We start from the raw sequence: 12,317 nt of genomic DNA, 5'->3' as shown, positions 1-12,317 counted from the left end.
CTGAGTGGTCTTTCCTTGTCGCATTTTGGGTATGGTACACGTGGTTTGTACTCTTTACTTACCTATTTTTGGTCATTGTGGTCCACCTCACCTTTACATTTACTTATCACAGTTTCTTGCCTCGGTTCTAGTTCAGGTGTAACTAACCCTTCCTCATCTTGAATGGTAATTGCATTGAGCTGCTCCCTTGGGTTAGATTCAGTGTTACTTGGCAGGCTACCTTGTGGTCATTCAGATATTAATTTGGTGAGCTGTCCTATCTGAGTTTCGAGCCCTTGGATCGATGCTTGTCGATTCTTAAGTGCTGTCTCGGTATGCTAAAATTGAGTTTCTGACACCGAGATGAATTTTGTTAGCATCTCCTCAAGGTTCGGCTTTTTCTCTTCTTGGTAGGGTGGTTGTTGAAAGCCTGGAGGTGGTAGTGGCCGCTGATTTCCTTAGCCTCCCCATGAAAAATTTGGGTAGTTCCTCCAACCTGCATTGTAATTGTTACTATAAGGATTATTTTGAGATCGAGGATTATTACCCATGTAATTTAACTGCTCATTCTTTATGTTGTGGCCATAGGGTGGGTATTCTGAATTGCTAGATCCACCTCCACTTGCTTCGCACTGCATTACTGGGTGAACCTGTGAAGAACCAAGAAAATCGTCAATTTTTCTATTCAAAAGTTCTACCTGATTAAAGAGCATGGTGATCGAATCGATGTTAAAAATGCCGGTTGTTTTCGTTGGTTTTGTCCTCATGACTTGCCACTGATAATTATTCAGTGACATCTCTTCTATAAATTCATAAGTATCCTCAGGTGTCTTATTATTGATAGTTCCTCCAGCAGCTGCGTCAATCATCTGTCTAGTCGAAAGATTCAGGCCATTGTGAAATGTTTGAACCTATAGCCAGAGTGGTAACCCATGGTGAGGGCACCTTCTCAAAAGGTCCTTGTATCTCTCCCATGCATCATAAAATTTTTCTAAATCCATCTGCATAAAAAAGGAGATATCATTACGTAATTTGGCTGTTTTAGCCGACGAAAAATATTTTAATAAAAATTTTTCTGTCATTTGTTCCCAAGTAGTGATTGACCATCATGGTAACGAGTTCAACCACTGTTTAGCTTTGTTCCTCAATGAAAAAGGGAATAACTGAAGGCGAATGGCATCATCAAAAACACCATCGATTTTAAAAGTGTCGGAAAACTCTAAGAAATTCGTCAAATGAGCGTTTGGGTCCTCGTCCTGCAAACCATCAAACTGAACAAACTGTTGGATCATTTGAATGGTGTTAGGTTTCAGTTCAAAATTATTTGCAGTAACAGCAGGCCTAACTATGCTCAATTCAGTTCCTGTTAAAAAAGGTTTAGCATAATCATACATAGTACACGGAGCAGGATTTTGATTTACTGGATCAACAGCAATCGTAGGAGGTAGTGGATTTTCCTGGTTTTCAGCCATCTCCTCGGTTGTGGTTGAAGCATCGTCCTCTTGCTCTTCCACTGTGTATCTTAAGCTTCGCCTTATTTCTCTTTGGTTTCTGCGAACTGTTCAATCAATCTCACTATCAAACAGTAATGGTCCCGATGGGTTTCTTCTAGTCATACACTATAAAAACCTGCCATGAGTAAATAAAAGAGAAATTAGTTCTTAATATCTTAGTTCCACGGCAATGGCGCCAAAAACTTGATTCGTGATATTCGTGATAGGTTTTAAAAATTTATAATTAATCGTTCTCAAAACTAACTATTATCACGATGAAGGCAAGTGTACCTATCGAACAGCAGTATAGCTTTAGCAAGACCGGATTGTCGAACCCAAAGGATCCAAGAGTACTAGTAATTACTCTCTTTTTATTATCTAGCCTAAAAATTAAGGGATTTGTTTATCTAAACTAATTAACTAAACTAAGAGTGCACAGAGAGAAAATTGGGGAAAAGCTTTTGGGAAAACTCGATTGATTAGGACAATACCCAAGGAAAAATCCACCTAGACTTCACTTGTTATTTGACTCTGAATTAGACGATTTATTCATTTGACTTGATCCGTACAAATCCCTAAGTTATATTATTATATCTCTCGAGACTAATAACGTCTAACTCTAGGTTGATTAATTAAAATCTCTTTCTAATTAACGCCCTAGTGTTGCATTAACTCGATCTATGGATCCCCTTATTAGGTTTCACCCTAATCCGGCAAAATCTTATCACCCTATCTCTAGGCGTGCAATAAACTCTGCTTAATTATGACAAATTTACTCTTAGACAGGGACTTTTGCTCCTCTGAATAAGCACATTAACTTGAATCAATATCCTGGAATATTAAGACAAGAATTAAGAACACATAATTAAGAACAAGTCAAATATTTATCATACAATTCAGATAATAATAACAAGATCCGTCTTAGGTTTCACTCCCCTTAGGTATTTAGGGGTTTTAGTTCATAATTATAAAAGAAAACATCTCAGAAGAATAATGAATATAAAACATAAAGAAAACCCAAAACTCTTGAATGGAAATTGAAGGGAGATCTTCAGTCTTGATGAATAATCCGGCTTCTGAGATGGATCAATCAGCTTTCTGGTAATTCCTTGCTTCCTACTCTGTGTGTCTGTTCTAAGTGCCTCCTCAGGTGTTTAAATTGGCTTTAGAATGCCTAAGAGCCCTCCTCAAAAGTGGCCTTTTCTGAATAGGACTATACTTGGGCTCGACAGGGACACGCCCGTGTGCCATTGCTCCAGCCCTTAGTCAAGGCTATTAAATAGGCACGGGTGTGTAGTCTACCCGTGTAAGTCTTTCTTCGATCCTGCCAAATGGGCACAGCCATGTGGCTTACCCATGTGAGAAGTCCAGGCTGTGTTGATTTCCCATGTGGGTCCATTTTCTCCATTTTCGGTCCATTTCTCACTTTTTTTACTCTCTTATGCTCTCACCTAAGTATAAAACATGAAATTAAAGAATTAAGAGCATCAAATTCATCAAATCTAAGGAGAAACCATCCATAAATGTGCTAAGCATGGGATACAAATATGTATAAATTATGATTTATCAATGGTCTTACACTGGCTATCCTCATCGAGCCTAATACCATGTTCCAGACATGGTCTTACACTAGCTCTTACGTATTCATGTTGATGCCATGTCCCAGAATGGTCTTACACTGAAATGTCTCGTAGCCGATGCATGTCCCAGACATGTCTTACACTGGCTTACATCTAGAGGTCGATACAAGTCCCAGTCATGTCTGACACTGGCACTTGTATCAATGTCGATGCCATGTCCCAGACATGGTCTTACGCTGGCACACAAATTACCAAAATGTCATGGCATGAATATCCGGTTTGTTTCCTAGGGTTTCAACAGGGTCTTTCTACTATCTCAATTATTACTAAGCATTCTCAATTCACAATTTAGCAATTCATGCTATATCAATTCAATGACAATGCAAATACATGTATTAACAATGTAGTTATATTACATACAACTTACCTCGGACTACAAAATGTACTCGACTAGTCTGTTTAGTCGATTTGCTTGGCTTTCCCCCGGTCTAGGTTTGGATTCGGTGAATCTTGATCTATAATAGCAAAATGCACTCATTCAGTCATTAAACGCAATTAGGTAATCTAAAATTTACATCTTAGTTAAAATGACCATTTTGCCCCTAGACCTTGGCAAAATGACCATTTTGCCCCTATGCTCGAAAATTGATTTTTATTGAATTTCCTCTTATTCTAGGCCTAGCCGACCCCTTTTTACGCTTATAGCAACCCCAAATTCTCACTATTTCATGCACTTACCACCTATTTTGCAACTTATGCAAAGTAGTCCCTTTAGGTGTTTTCATGCTAACACCTTTCACAAAAGTTGTTTAGAACATTTCTAAGATTCATTTTCTTCCATAAAATTTCAGGAAACAACATAAACTCTCTCATGGTAAATCCCTATACTTTTCACCATTTTCAAAATAGTCCTCTCATTTGAAAGCTCATGATACAAGCATGCCAAAAATGTAAAAATCATCAAGAAAATCATCAAGATCACTTACTTTATGAGAGGAATAAGTTGCTGCAAATTTTTAGCTTTCAAACCTCCATATTTGCTGATATTTTCGGTGGGGAGAAGAGATGGAGAAGAAAGAAATTGATAGCTAAGCTCATAGGTATTATTTTATCACAAGATTATGGCATCAAGTCACCTAACATTGACCTTTTGACTAAATTTGCTTCCTATGGCCGGCCACCTTGTTTCTAAGGGTCTAATTGCTCTATAAAAGCCCCTAATTTTAGTTCTCTAGCTATTTAACATATCTTGGTGCTAAAATGCAACTTTTTCCTTTTATGCAATTTAGTCTTTTTTTCGCAATCGGGCTCTCAAACATTAAAATTGACTCACCAAATTTTTCATGCACTAATATAATCATGCCATGACTCCATAATAGTAATACAATAAATTTTCTAACTTCAGATTTATGGTCCCGAGAACACTGTTCTAACTTGGCCCTAAATCGGGCTATTACACTCGGCCCCCAGATCCAGTGTTGGGCCCAACGACCCTCTCTAATATCCTCAGCATAGCTTGGGATAGGGCATCATCCCCAACCATGTGATCATGTGACCCAGTCTCTGTAGCAGGTGAAACCGACGTCTCGTTCATATCCAGATACGACATGCTGCCTAACGACGAGGACTCAACTCGAGCCCCTCTACAACCTCTACCTCGGCATCTAGTACCCCGTCCGTGGATACTTCGTGTGCTCATCGTAGAATACGTAGCTTATCTGTGTTAGCAGTTTTATGAATTAGTTACAGTTTTGATATTTATTAGCAAATATTTTATGCAAAAAAGTACCAGAAGTTTAGAGTTTGTTATCACGAATCACAGTCTTACTACAGTTTTCAGTTTCGCTATTGTTTTTAGTATACACTACCTATAGTGTTTTCAGTACAGTGTACTACCTATAATAGTTACAATTTTTATCTCTTAGTACGGAATTTGGATGAAATTTCCATTTCTTTCTATTGAAAATGGACTCATTAAGGATTTCAAAATATAAATTTAAGCCCCTAATTATTGTTTTACAATTTTTTATTATTTTCCAAAATCAGAACAGGAGAAACCAAAACCATTCTGACCTTGTCTCACAAAATTCATTATATCTCATAACTTACAATTCCATTTCTTACATTGTTTCCTCCATGAAAAACTAGACTCAATAAAATTTAATTTCATATTTTATTCAACCTCTAACTCAATTTTCACTATTTTTTATGATTTTTCAAACTTAGACTACTGCTGCTGTCCAAAACTATTTTAGTGCAGAATGTTGTTTTCCAATTTTATAACACCCTTATTTTCTTTCTCTACAATTCTTCGTATTTTCTATTTTTTCTCTTATTTCTCGACAACAAGCAATTTTGGCTTTTCACCAAATCCCATTTTTTGCATTTTGGGCATACACCTGTATCATTTTCGCTGCTTCCATAATCCCAAGATCACCAAAAACTTGTAACCAACAATCCCAACTTTAGAATTGGTTTTAAACTAAGATTAAACCCTATTCAAGTACCAAAAGGTCTAAGCCTGTCCACTCATCACTTACCTTCTAACTTTGCACAATTCCACCACTACTCAAATCGAGGGAGATAGCAACCAAAACGATTCGCTGCTGTAAAAATAACCATTCTTCATTAATGAAGAGTTCAACAAAGTTAAGAACGAATTCAAAGCCAAAACCACTCTTCCAAACAACACAAGAAAATGCATACTTTATACGTTTACCAAATGGTCACCACTTTGAGTCAAACCGATGAATGTTAATTCCAACCTCATGATCGACTCCTAAACAGTCAACAAAACACCCTTTAATCCCTTATCCAGATAACATTCGAGTTTAATAAAATGAAAACTTACCGTACAACACAATTGCACGCTTGCACAAAGGGGAAAAGATGAAGAAAGACAACGAAAATGGAAGGGGAATTCAAAAGAAATTCGGCAGCAAGGATTTATTATTTAGAAAAAAGAGGAAAAACAAAAATTGAAAGTGGGGGTGAAGAGAGAAAACGTCAGAAAGGTGGAAAAGAGTTTGAAATTTGAAAAAAAAAAACTAAACAAAAAGATAATGCCCAAAAATCTGGTAACTCATCCCCTTAATTCTCTCTCTAACCTCCCACAACAATTCCACTACTCAAAATTTCAATCTAACTAGGACTCCACCACGTTACACGGCCAAGCAACAAAAATAATTCCCTTGCTCGCGCAAGGACTTGAACTCTAAACTTCCCACCTACCAACACACACCTTAGCCACGAACCTAGCAGGCCTATTCTGATATATTTTTACCAACTTTTAACTATAAGCCTACTGACCAAAGATAGGGCTTTATTCATAAAAATACCAAAAGTTTCCTAAGTCAAGGCTTGAACTTGGGACCTCATACACACACCCAAAACACTTAACCGCTGAAGTAGATAGATATTTTGTCATAATTTTACAAATAAAAAAATATACATTTTTTAGGCATTACACATATGCTCTGAAATTTATACTTGTACCATACATCTCCAATAGTCGTCATTTTTTTTTTCATCTTTGTTTATGCTTCTTGAGGACAAGTAATGATTTAATTGAAGGGGAGTTTGATCTACTGTGATTCGATGTAGCAGATTAAACTATTTTTCACTTTTAAGGAGCTTGAATACAAACATTTTCGTTATGTTTTAATTAAGTTTCTTTAGTTTTATTTGCATTCAATAAAATGTACACATTGAGTCTTTTATTAACCTTAGGCCTAAGTGTAACAGACCATTTTTAGTCAAATAGGAACAGTGGTTTTGGAACCACAAATCTGAAGTTGAAATAATTATTTTAGTATTATTTTAATGTTTACAGCATAATATTATGTTTGTGTGAGAATTTCATTAAGAAATTTAATCGTTTGGTTAGTCAGTTTGATAAAAAGGACTAAATCGCATAAAGTGCAAAAGTGGATTTCTATTAGCTAAAAGTATCTAATAGCTATAAAACCTTAAATTAAAGGTCCTTATGTTGTAATTATACCATTAAAAGTATAAGTGGACACTTATGGGCATAGAATGGATGATTTAAATGGTTATTTATTAAGGTTATATTTGTAATTTGGTAATTTAACTTAAAACAAAAAAAACAAAACCAAATTAAATCTTCATTATCATCTTCATCCACCAAAAATTAAAAGAAGAAGAAGTTAATTTGGTGTTTAACATTTGTCAACCCTAAATTCTTCAATTAGGTATGTATTTTGACTAGGTTTTTTAATGATTTCTATGTTTTTGAGATCGTTGCTTCATATTCTAGCTAGCTCATACTCTAGTTTTCAAAACTGTTAAAGATTTATCATGTTGCCATTGTTTAATTCTTGAGTAGTTTGATGATTTATGATAGATTTGGAAGGTTTAATGTTAGATCAATAGCTTTTGTAAATTGATTTTTGACAAAAATGTCAAAAAGGGATTAAATTGAGAAAATGTGAAAGGTAGTGGTTAAAAGTGTGAATAAATTGGAAAATGGGCTGCTAGTAACATATATTAAATTTGGTTATACATAGGTTTGTACTAAATTGCATGAACTTGCAATTTTATGTGATAAGGGCTAAATTGTGAAAATATGAAACATTAGGGGCAAATGTGTAAATTTTCCAAATTATAAATTATAGGATAAATTGAATAGACCGAATGATGAATGTGCTAAATTTGATAATATTTAGATCAAGATAAGCCAAGATTGGGATTAGATCGGGGAAAAAGAAAAGTGGACGAATAGTCGATAATTTCCATCTGAGCAACTCGAGGTAAGTTCTTATGTGATAAGCATTATTAAAATTATATTTTAAATGCTTTGATATTGCATAAATTGTGTATATGAGATTATAGTCATGCTTGACGATGATTTGGATATATATAAATGGCACTTAGTGTGCGATTTGAGATAGCTTCGGCTATATATGGCACTTAGTATGCTATTCAAAATAGCTTCAGCTATGAAAGGCACTTAGTGTGCGAGATTAAAATAGCTTTGGCTATGTTTTGGCACTTAGTGTGTGAGAATTCGAGTATTCAACATTTTCCATTTGGATATGAGTTTGTTACAGATTGGTACAAGTATGTACGGAATACTATTCGAATATTGAAATTATGTAGTTGATGAATTCTTTGGTAAGCTATGTGAATGAGGTATTGATAGTTTTGAGGCTTAATTGAATTGTTGTTCATTGATTTCAAATGTTTGATTGGTAAACAATTGATGAGATTTGCTTATCGTTTTTCATATGAACTTACTAAGCTATATAGGTTACATTGTTTATTTTGTTATGTTTTATAAAGATTCAAAGCTAACTTGGATTCATGGATCATCAGAGGCTCTATCACACTATCTACCATCACTTTGGTACTTTTGAGCTTTTGGTTTGGTCATATGGCATGTATAGAATTATGGTTTTTTTTATATGTATTTAGGTAGTGAGTTTTGACATTTGAAATGGCTTGTGAATTGTCATGTTTTGATTGTATATATAGCCATGAGACTTGGCTTAATTTGATGTATTTGGTTATGTGCATATATGGTTGATAATTGAGTTCATGAATGGATATGTGAATGACTTGTATTATAAGGTTTGGGGAATTGGTATCATGCTTGTGAATTGGTGCAAAATGGTGTATGTTAAGTAAAGGATTAACTAGTTGATTTGTATATGTATTTTGGTAAGTTTTGATAGAGTAAGATTTGAAGTTATAAGCATGTTGGAATATTGGTATTGGATATGGTATGAATTAGTATTGATTGTGGCTGAATTGGATGTTTATTTAGGCATTGGTGCCATTTTTGGTTGTGTAGGTATATGTAAATTTGGGTAGCAAATTGGCTTGGTAAATAGCCTTTTTTTGTTCACACGGGCGTGTTTCTCAACTGTGTGTGACACAGTTCATGTTGCACGGCCTTGTGTCCCCTAGTGTTGAAACTAAAATCAAGTCAGTATGCTCCACATGGCCTCACACACGGGCGTGTGACTTGGCCATGTGGTATAAGTCAGTATACCCTATAGGTTCGGCACAACCTAGCACACAGCCTGGCACACGGGCATGTATGGCCATTTTTAGGGCATATGGGCGTGTGTGTTGGCCGTGTGACCCAAGTCAGAGAGTTACACGGGGTAGGACACGAGTAGGGACACAACTATGTACTCCCATTTTGAATGTCCACACGACCTATGACACGGAAGTGTCTGGTGGCCGTGTTAAACACATAGCCTGGCCACATGGGTGTGTGCCCCTTGTTTGAGAAAAGCTTTCTAAGTTTGTGAAAATTTCTTAAGTTTTCGGTTTAGTCTTGAACCACTCCCAAAGTATGTTTAGGGCCTCGTAGGCTCGTATTAGGGACAAATTGATTGAGTTTGAATGATGTATGTATGAAATAATGTTGTATATGCTAAATAGTTGTTTAGTTGTTTTGTAAATCTGATAATGCTCCGTAACCCTATTTTGGCTGTGAATACGAGTGAGGGGTGTTACACTAAGAGAGAGCTAACCTACTTTGTGAGTGTGCAGGAGACCATTAGAAGTCATTTTGGGTCAATATTGGATGCTATGTAGCAACATGGGAGATCAGATGTCGTAACATAAAGAGTAGAATAGAGAAAGTGAGAAACTGACTTCAATGTCACATATAGGCTGAGGGTTTCACGACATACCCCTAAAGACAAATGTAGAGGAGTAGACTGGCTGCTATGTCGAGACACAAGTCCTGGTGTGTCGGGACATCGACTCTGTGATAAGAATGAAACACAAAGTAGGGGCGTTTTGGTCTACACAATTGAACGTGAAGCTCAGGAACGTTAGCTAACCTATAGTTAAACATGACAGCTACCTAAAAGCTATAAATAGGCTTCTTTGGCACAGATTATGGAAACATTTCATTAGCTTAGATTCTATAAATAGCTGTAAATAAGCTATAAAGTAGGGGCGTTTTGGTCTACACAATTGAGCTTGAAGCTTGGGAACATTAGCTAACCTATAGTTAAGGATGATAGCTACCTAAAAGCTATAAATAGGCTCCTTTGGCACACATTATGGAAACATTTCATTAGCTTAGATTCTCTCATTAGGTTTAAGTTTTTTTTTCTTGCTTTCTTTAAGTTTTCATAGTTTTAGTTTATCTATTCTTTGTCTCTTTCAAGAGTTATAATTTATAAAAGATATCAATTGTTGTAGATTCGTGCTTATTATCAATATTAATCAGGCTTTTCTTAGACTCTCTATTTCAATCCATTCCCTATGATTATTTCTTCCATGTATTTAATGTTGTTTATGAAAGCCATGAGGAACTAATCCTTCTATGGTGGATTAGCGAGTGGAAGCATGATCTCTTAACTGTTTTGTAGGGTTACTCAATGGATCAATTGTTTGGGAAAGGAAGAACGTGAAACAAACCCTAGGCCTGACAACCTCAGGAAGTCATCAAGGTGGGAATTAACCCAAAATTGGTATTGCCCATTCATGAACACCTTTACCCTAAACCAGTCTGGACTGTGAGGTTGAAAGATAAGTTTTCTTTATTGACTCATTATGTTAGTGGAAGATCGTAAGATCCTGCTCGGGTAGTGACTAGTTGGTCGTCAATGAACCCGAGACGGTAGTTGATTGGGATTGCTGAAGTAAGCTAATCATCCATCTTTAGATTTGATTCACTTTATTTTTTATATCTTTTGAAATTCAATTCAATACAATTATGTTATTTTATTTTATTTAAAAAACCCTAAAATTATCTTTTATTTTAATTTCATACTATAAATGACTTAAAATATTAATTAGATCTTTAATTGTTTAGGTTAAGATTGATTTAGTACTCGCCTCCCTTGGGTACGATCCTCGAAATACTCACATAACTTCATTGTAAAATCTATATTACAACTCAAACCATATACTTTTGGATACCGCCTCATAAGTCTCTATTTTATTGCAATATTCAAACTCTGGACATTAGTACATCTGAAGGCGGCCAATAGTCAAGAATAAACTTCTTGGTTATGGCATAAGGAAATTTGGACATGCTAGCATTAACATAGTTCATAAATTAGCTAAAATTGACTTAGTAAGAGTGTTATCAAAAATTGATTTTGGCTTAGATAAAGTTTGTGATGCATGTACTAAAGGCAAACATAAAAGAGCCTCTTTAAACTTATTAATGATGTATCTACTAGTAGAGTCTTACAAATTATTCACATAGATCTCTTTGGACCTATTAGAACAACTAGTTTGGGTGTTAAGTACTAAAGATGAAGCTTCAGAGAAATTCGTCACTTTTTCAAAAATTAATCAAAATGAAAAAGGTTATTCTATCACTAGTGTTAGAAGTGACCATGGAGCTGAATTTCGAAATCTTGGTTTTGAAATTTTTTGCAACTCAAATGGCATTAGCCATAATTTTTCTAAACTTAGAACCTCTCAACAAAATAGAGTTGTTGAGAGGAAAAATAGAACTTCAGAAGAAATGGCTAGAACCATGCTTTGTGAAAATAATTTGCTAAAGTAATTTTTGGAAGCCACAAATAGTGCATGTTACATTATAAATCAAGTAATGATTAGGCTTTTTTTAAAGAAAATTTCACATGAACTTTTGTAGAAATAAAAAACCGAGCGTTATTTATTTTTCATCCTTTTGGATATAAGTGTTTTGTTTTAAATAATGGAAAACATAATCTTGGAAAATTTGATGTAAAAAGTGATAGGTTTTTTTCTTAGTTATTTTTTAAATTCTAAAGGTTATCGAGTATTTAACAAAAGAAATTTAGTACTAGAAGAGTCTATACATGTTTTCTACGACTCTAACCCTCCTCCTTGAAAGGAATCTTGTGTTGATTATGATGATGATGAAATTCTTGATAATAACGAGAAAGTAGATCAATAATCAAATGAGAAGATACAAGAACAAACTCAGATGCTCTAAAATAGCTTACTCTAGAGGAATGGGAAGTCAATAATCCAAGGGAATACAACTATGTGAAGGATGGTAAGATTTTGGGAGATCCATCCAAAGGGGTAACTACTAGATCTTCTCTTAGAAATACTTGTAATTATGTTGCATTTATCTCAGGAATTGAGCCTAAAAATATCAAAGAAGCATTAAATGATGAATATTAGATATTGGCTACACAAGAAAAGTTAACTCAATTTTAAAGAAGTAAATTATGGACCCTAGTTGAATAACCTTGTGATAAATCTACTATAGGTACTAAATGAGTTTTTAAGAACAAGCTAGATGAGAGTGGTAACATAGTGATAAACAAGGCTA

General features: G+C 35.0%; 1 non-coding gene across 1 annotated transcript; it reads left to right on the top strand.

The window, feature by feature from the left end:
* The first annotated feature begins 906 nt into the window (after window positions 1–906).
* LOC128295848 (small nucleolar RNA R71) lies at window positions 907–1,013 on the top strand. Its single transcript, XR_008286397.1, has one exon. It is a non-coding gene; the product is annotated as a small nucleolar RNA R71 (small nucleolar RNA).
* Window positions 1,014–12,317: the final 11,304 nt, after the last annotated feature.

Source organism: Gossypium arboreum, chromosome 7 (genome assembly GCF_025698485.1).
Source record: "Gossypium arboreum isolate Shixiya-1 chromosome 7, ASM2569848v2, whole genome shotgun sequence".
In the NCBI taxonomy this organism is placed as follows: Eukaryota; Viridiplantae; Streptophyta; class Magnoliopsida; order Malvales; family Malvaceae; genus Gossypium; species Gossypium arboreum.
Note: the sequence above shows the minus strand (reverse complement) of the source record. Positions and strands in the feature narration are given on the sequence as shown.